Here is an 8,652-nt window from a genome sequence, read left to right as displayed (position 1 = left end):
GCTTACTCGGGGAGTAAGCTTACAAACTATTTTGTTGTTGTTGTTGTTCTTGTTGGGGGGGGGGGGGGGGTTGGGGGGGGGGGGGGGGTAGGGGGTTAGGAAACGTCTATGGAGAGCCTAAAAAGATCTCAAAAAGGTCTTCTGCAATGAGTTAAAGATACAGGAAATTTACGATATGATATTTATGATTTATCTATTAGAATGAAAATGTAAAAAAATAAACAATGTGCATGTTAGACAGTACAAGCAAAATAATTTCTTATAAAAATATAATGTATTTACTTTAACTTTCGTTGGTGAAACAAGGCTCTATTTGACCGTAAATTTTAACACGTTTTAAATCTTGCACGCGTCCCGCGTAAACTGGAGATCGGATCACGCCTTATTATTCTGCCTTTCTGTCATACAGATGGGAAAATTTTGCCTGCATTTCCGGTAATTTCTTCAAATAGCTGTTACTACTGAAACTGTCATCAATATGTCAGACTGAATGCATATGCCTTTTATTCCATTCCTAGTTAAGAAGTGAATTCCTGCTCCTTACATAGGTCAGTATTGGAGGCTAGCACGATTTTGACTATTTTTCTACACTTGTTTCCCTTGCATAGTGAATATAAACATACGTAGACAAAGAGAATCAACCTCTTGAAAATTATATAATAATTTTCTTAGCAGCACCGAGAAACTGTTCACCACATACACACATGAATATAATGTATGTATGCATATAATATATATAATGTAGGGAAGTTTAAACTCAACATTACAAGAACATCATGTCGTGATTGCTGTTACCCACAGCATTATTTCCTAGAAAATATAGCATAAATTCCGGCCGAATACAAAGAATAAACCTTATGAGAAAATCATTTATTTTCCATTACATATCCAAACGCGGTAACAAACAATAACAATAACGACAGGACTATTCAATCTTATGATTATCCATAATTACATTTCTTGTCAATATTAGTAGAGGTGCCTCTTCGAAGTCTTCCCGTTTTCCTGATAATCATTTTTAGAAGGAGCACTGAATATTCACGTCAAGTATCTTATTCCTTTCTCTATTCTTTCTCCTTGGATACGACTGACAGCACTCGATTATTAAATAATGACGTAATTCACTGCTTGAGTCAACAAAGGCATACTGGATTTTACCTACTGTGCTCTGGTCCGGTTAGAGAATGGAACACATGTCACCCACTTCTGAGTGAGAATGATCCAATCTTTATCTTTTAGAGGTCCTGTGGTACTCCTGACCGGTTTGCTACTGCTCATTAACAAGAATGCTTTGCTCATTAACAAGAATGCTTTACTGAACAGCAGTACCAATATGCAGTAAATATGCCACGCTGTCGAACTTCTCAGTTACAGATGTTGTGCATAAATGCAAGAGTAGTTGCGAAGCATCATACCCTACAACAAATCTCCTTGTATTTTAATATTTTGCTTATATTTTTATATCTTTATTCATTAAGTTAGTATATTTTCTTCTTTAATAAATGATATCTTCTTTCTGTATTTCCTATTACCATCCGTTACTTCCCTCAAATGAACACCTTCATAATCGGAATTATAATAATAATGACTCTGCCTTTTTCATTAATTAGTTGGTCTAACTTATGAACTATTCTTTTTATCTGCCTTTTCTGTTTTCTGTGATGGCAGGAAACCTGACAGTATGTATATACACATACTGTCTGTCCCTCAATACACTAGGCAAAATCCTAACTAAATTATTTTAGTTGTTTAACGCCATCTGGTGCCATTTTTATTGTTGGCTACGGTAGTATTGAACTCCCAGAAAGTTGGTTTAAAACGGGGGAAAAAAAAACTTCTCTGCATCAGTTTTCTTGCTTCTACGCAGTTTAGATTTGGGAGGCCATTTTTTCATACTTTTGAAAACGGAGTTTAAAATTTCAACAGTATAAAAACAAGGACACTTTCCCTCGTTTTTGTCGAACACTTTGATTGCCCTTTTAGGAAAATACTAATTCTAGAGTATGTTCAGATGACAGCAGAAACGTCCAGGAAGTGAGTAGAACAAAACAAACCTTTCTACGCAAAGAACATCTCACATGAGAGAGAGAGAGAGAGAGAGAGAGAGAGAGAGAGAGAGAGGCAGTGTCCATCGAGAGCAAAGGATTTTATTTTAGCGAAAGACGACTCAAATATCCATTGAGAGAGAGAGAGAGAGAGAAAGGGAGAGAGAACCCAGGGATCCATAGAAGTAGAGGAAACGGTCGCTATATGAAGTCAACTTCAAGAGAGAGAGAGAGAGAGAGAGAGAGAGAGAGAGAACAGACTTTTAAATGAAATAAAAAAGACAGCTCATAGGTTCCTGTCCTGAGAAAGAGACATACAGAGAGAGAGAGAGAGAGAGGGATGACTTGGTATGCACTTATTTCTCACGCCTCTCTCAATTTTTGTGGTTCGCAACGGATATTTTCTCGCCCTATAAAAAAAGACTTTCTGCCTCAGTGGCGAATGTGAATAGCTAAGTGTGCTAGTGAAAAGATATGGCCTTAATGGAAATTTTCTTTTTGTGCATATACCGCGGCCTATGCTATACGTGTGTGCATGTACGTGTGAATGTATTCGTCTAAGCATTTATGTGTATATATATCTACACACACGCGCGAACACACACACACACATATATATACTATATATATATATATATATATATATATATATATATATATATATATATATATATATATATATATATTACTAGTCCTTTGTCTGCAAATAAATTTCCATACATGAAAAGAAGGCGCGAGAAAGTATGGAATCCTCTCCTCCTCCCCCTCCTCTATATCCACTGAAGATCACGTGTCATTAGTCATTCTGTCTGGTCGAGGAAGGGTCTCATATGACTACGTAATGGGAAGAGACGCGTTTTTTCTGAAGGGAAAATTCTCTGATATGTCACATTTCCCAGGCATAATCCATCAACATGATTGGCTCTTTTCTCACGTACACTCCGCATTCTTTCCTCGGCTATTTTTCATGCTTTTTTATTTTTTATCCCATGGCTTCCCTCGCTGTCATAGAGCCACACGGTATTTTTTACACTTGCATTTATTTCTTATTTTCTGCTATGATGCGCCAGCGTTTGGTTCTTTCTTTCCCTAAAAATCAGCACTTTTTCTATACACCACGTTTACTTTCGTCTTTAAAAAACACATTCCTTTTTCACGGTATTTTCATAGCTAAACCATTCATTTCTCTTTACTATTTAACTACTATGATTATTAATTCATTTTTATTCAAATTTTTTTTATCTAACGGTAATTTTAACTTATACTACACCCCATCAACCCTTGAAGCAGTGAGACCACTTATTATGTCACGAATGCCGTATATATCGCCAGGATATACATATAAACACAATACCATAATAATCATATTTCCTACTCAAAGTCTGAGACAGTAATTGGGTATTATACTACAGTAATTGGGTATTTATAGTACAACCTCGTTGGGATTACCGTAAACACAAATAAACAAAAAACTGTAAATATAACGATAATGGACCCAAGGAATAAATTAGTCCTAGATAACGACCACCGAACTTTGATGGGGATCATGCCTAAGAAAGATGCACATTTTTACTTTCAAGCTTCATAAAGTATACAGTGCCTCAGGTTAACATACGTATACGTTGATTTGCCAACAAAACATCAACGGAAACATGCGCAATGTAGATTGCTCTGATCCCAAAGGATTGAAATTTCCCCCACAATTTTGGAAGATCTTTACTGCTAGAAGTTTGTACATGTCAAGTTGAAATTTCGTGCAGATCCTTCATTTGCCAGTATAGTCGATGAATCTTCTCCAACAAGAATAAGATCCAAGACATGGACTGCACCGGTACCGTGCTCTTCAAAGTTAGAACTCTAATGATAGATAAATACTGAGTGAGACCATAATGCAGTAGCGATTAATTCATGCCCACAATTTATTTTGCTTAAACAATAGTTAATTTTCTTTGATTTCTAAAATCAAAGAAAATTAACTATTGTTTAAGCAAAATAAATTGTGGGCATGAATTAATCGCTACTGCATTATGGTCTCACTTCAGTATTTATCTATCATTAGAGTTCTAACTTTGAAGAGCACCGGTACCGGTGCAGTCCATGTCTTGGATCTTATTCTTGTTGGAGAAGATTCATCGACTATACTGGCAAATGAAGGATCTGCACGAAATTTCAACTTGACATGTACAAACTTCTAGCAGTAAAGATCTTCCAAAATTGTGGGGGAAATTTCAATCCTTTGGGATCAGAGCAATCTACATTGCGCATGTTTCCGTTGATGTTTTGTTGGCAAATCAACGTATACGTATGTTAACCTGAGGCACTGTATACTTTATGAAGCTTGAAAGTAAAAATGTGCATCTTTCTTAGGCAGTGATCCCCATCAAAGTTCGGTGGTCGTTATCTAGGACTAATATTCCTTGGGGTCATTATCGTTATATTTACAGTTTTTTGTTTATTTGTGTTTACGGTAATCCCAACGAGGTTGTACTAAACACGCGAAGTTGGATACATACCGGGTTAAAACCCTTGGAGGTCACTATCTAGGCTCCAAAAATGTTGTAGGCGAAAATCTTTAGAGGATCACTGACGACTCGCATCTATCTTGAAGCCAATTCAGATACCATGAAGCCACATCTGAATCCGGATAACCTGACGTGCATCAAAGACGTTTAAATTTCGAAGTGCATTTTACTTCATAGAAATCAACGTATTATCTAGATGTGGTTATCGTCCTGAACTTTCATACATCACATTAAGAGCATTCCCTTGTACTTAAAACTTACACCTACTTGCAATCACATTCCCGAAGTCTTCTTACTGCCATTCTCTCTGTGTCTTACATGATAACCTTTCACGTTTTTATTCACCTGCTGCTAAACCTGACATTTTATTTTTTACCTTTTATACTTTTCTCACTCGGGTATATAAGCCTTACACGCAGAGCTACTTAATAAATGCGGTGCATCATTGCTATGAAACCCTTAACGAATGCCTCACCTAGAGTAAGATGACTGGAGACCAAGAGATGCATACCAATGCACGACTTTAAAAATTCGCTGCACAAAAGCACGTCGTCGAGATATATGGTACCTGGTATGCTGGTGCTTAAAAGCGCTGGACAGAGACATACTGCACGGAGGACTGTAGAAAGAACAATCACTCTCGCTGCTGCACTATAAGCATTTCGGTCACGTTTTGACGTAACATATGGCCGGACAAACTCCTGGGCACACGTTTAATGTTCTTCAGTCAGTCTATGTCAGAGCTAATTACAGAATATAGATAATTCCCCTGATATATAATATATTATAGATATATATTATCATATACTATATATATATATATATATATATATCTATATATATATATATATATATATACACATATATATTAGTATATATGTACATATATATATTGTGTATATAAATCATATATAAATATATGTGTGTATATATATATATATATAGATATATATAATATATATATATTGTGTATTATAAATTCATATATAAATATGTGTATGCATTATATATATATATATATATATATATATATATATATATATATATATATAGAGAGAGAGAGAGAGAGAGAGAGAGAGAGAGAGAGCGTGTATTTAGGTGTATGTTAAAAAAAACCCATATGATGAGAATGCACTTACATTTACAAAACTTTGTAAGAGACATGTCTTCCCAATTCTTAGATGTCATTAGTCACTAGTATCACCTAAAGAATGACTTCATCTGTATTAACCATTATCTACGTCAATAAAGACGCTCAGACATCTGATATACATAATCTGACGTAATCTGTATATATTGCTATTAATAATAGCAGTGTGTGAAAGCACTATTGAATGAATAAATATTTACAATACAAAATCATCATCATCAATAATAATAACACGTAACTCAAGACCCTCAGCATCCCAATTAGATGAAGGGAAAAAAACCCATGGAAATGGAGTTTATGCTAATCTCTTCATAATACCCAAAGGGAATCGGAATCAGTCGCGAAGTGTTCATGCTATTTAGCTTAACTGTCCACATATATCGCCCCTCTTCCCCCCACTGAATTTTTTTTTCTGGGTCAATGGAGGCCTTTCTTTTTTACTTTCTTTTTTCTAAGCGAATTATGCGCCTCTGTATATGTAAGCTGTAAGATTCTCTCTCTCTCTCTCTCTCTTCTCTCGTCTCTCTCCTTCCTCTCTCTCTCTCTCTCTCCTCATTCATACACTAGGATTTTGTTCTCTTCCATTGAAGGGAAGCTATGGTGTTGTTGTAAGGGCTTCGAATCTCTTTCCCATCCTCCCTTTACTGCTGCTGTCCTGTTCCCCCTCTCCCGCCCATTTTATATCCTGGATATCATAGCTGTCGATTTCAGTTCGAGCATTGGATGAATCCAACACACAGAGACTCAACCATTGCTCTTTATTTTACTGAGAACGGAGCATTTCGCAATGCGTACTTTCTTCGTGCGGATTATTGCAGTCCTTAATTTGGTATTCGCCAAATATGCACTATGGGCTTCTTTGATGTCATATTCAGGAGTGAGGTAAGATATCAATAACAATGATTATCATTATTATTATCATATCATTATTATATCAATCTTGAGAAACTGTAGGGATCAAAGTACATTTTCTATGTAATCGGTAAACATCACACGAGTGCTGAAGACAATTTCAGCAATAACAGAAATATCTCTCTCTCTCTCTCTCTCTCTCAGATCTAGCGTGAGAAATTTAAGAGGGGTGGAGTTCTGACGCACTAATAGAATAATAATGCTCCTTTTTTTGGAGTCATAACGTCGCATAAAATAAGGAAACATGACAAGTCAACTATTGTGTTCCTTTACTTAATCTTCATTTAACACTTAGCTACAATTACACAGTTACACAGGTTACAATCAGAGAGAGAGAGAGAGAGAAGAGAGAGAGAGAGAGAGAGAGAGAGAGAGAGAGAGAGAGAATGAACTCGGCTAAAACGGTGTAATTTTCTTATTAAATCATTGATTGGTATCGCCACATCTATCATCATCTTTGCAAAGTTGCAAAGTACCATCACTGCAAAGTACTTTTCCGAGTGCCGCCTCTTCCATAGCACCAACAAAAAGTTCAATGATAACTCGAGTCATACGTTTCACTTTACAATTCTTATCTCCTGCAATATTTGATATACTAAGGGTAACGATAAAATTTATAAATTTGTTGAGACAATTACGTCAAATGAAGAATGACCAACAGCAGATGCACTTACCCTAACTGAATTTACATAAAGCGTGTGATTTTTTTTATCTGAAATGCTATGCTACAAATATCGTTAAATACCGAATAATTTAACATCAAAGTCAAATTATAACTGTCTATCGTTGTTTCTGAACTAGATCAGAGTTCGACTCCTGATAGGCAAAGAAGCCTTTATTATCAATCATAATTCCTCTTACGTACGAATTGCTTCTGAATTTGGTATTCAATTACATTTGTGAATATATATATATATATATATATATATATATATATATATATATATATTATATAATATAATGTATATATAAACACACATGTAAGCACGCGTGTGTATGTACAGAATAAAAATACATACACATACATAAATGCATGCGATGTACAACTGAATGCCTTCCCATTAGTGAACAAGCACGACCACAAGTAATATAATTCTCAAGATGCACGTGACAAAGCAAATTATTAAAGTCATAAAGAAAGCTCACATGAATGCTTCATTCATCCGTTTGGAAAACCGTTGGAGAGAGAGAGAGAGAGAGAGAGAGAGAGAGAGAGATAGACGGGGTTATTTGTTCATTAAAAGAAAACACTGCGACTGTGCAATGCAAACATTATGCTGCCAAACAAGTACTGACGCAATGAAACAGCAGTACAAACTCCGAAGCGGTGATAGCTCGGTCTAAAATGCACACGGAACTAGACCACGTCGCGATGTTTGTATACTGGATGCAATATTCAATGCTGTGTTCGTTAAATCACTAGTTGTTAACGATGAAGAAATACGGTGGTAAAACTGTTTTACTTACATTTAAAAAAAAATTTAGAACTGATAAAATGTCAACATATGATATCTTATGATTTAGCTAGTTCCTCGTTGGACGAGTGGTTTTCGAGCTCGGCTACAGAATCAGGTCGTCCGAAGTTCGATCCTCGGCTCGGACAACGCGGAATCAGAGGAATTTATCTCTGGTGATGGAAATTCATTTCTCGGTATAATGTAGTTCGGATCCCACAATAAACAGTAGGTTCCGTTGCTAGGTGACCAATTGGTTCCTAGCCACGTAAAAATGTCTAATCCTTCGGGCCAGCCCTAGGAGAGCTGTTAATCAGCTCGGTGGTCTGGTTAAACTAAGATATACTTAAATTTTTATGGTTTAGCTAAATTCAACGTTCAAACCATTACTCTACAGCTTTTAATCCACAGATCCACGAACGGCAACACCTAAATACACAGAGAGACCTTCATCAAAACAATATAGGTGTCATTTGTTTTTAAAGAAATCGAGTAGAATGTGAGCCTTAAGAATTAAATGAATGATAAGAAATTAAGCAACAGCAATACCACGAATGCTTCTTGTAACA

The sequence above is a fragment of the Macrobrachium nipponense genome, chromosome 42 (assembly GCF_015104395.2).
Source record: "Macrobrachium nipponense isolate FS-2020 chromosome 42, ASM1510439v2, whole genome shotgun sequence".
Taxonomy (NCBI): Eukaryota; Metazoa; Arthropoda; class Malacostraca; order Decapoda; family Palaemonidae; genus Macrobrachium; species Macrobrachium nipponense.
Note: the sequence above shows the minus strand (reverse complement) of the source record.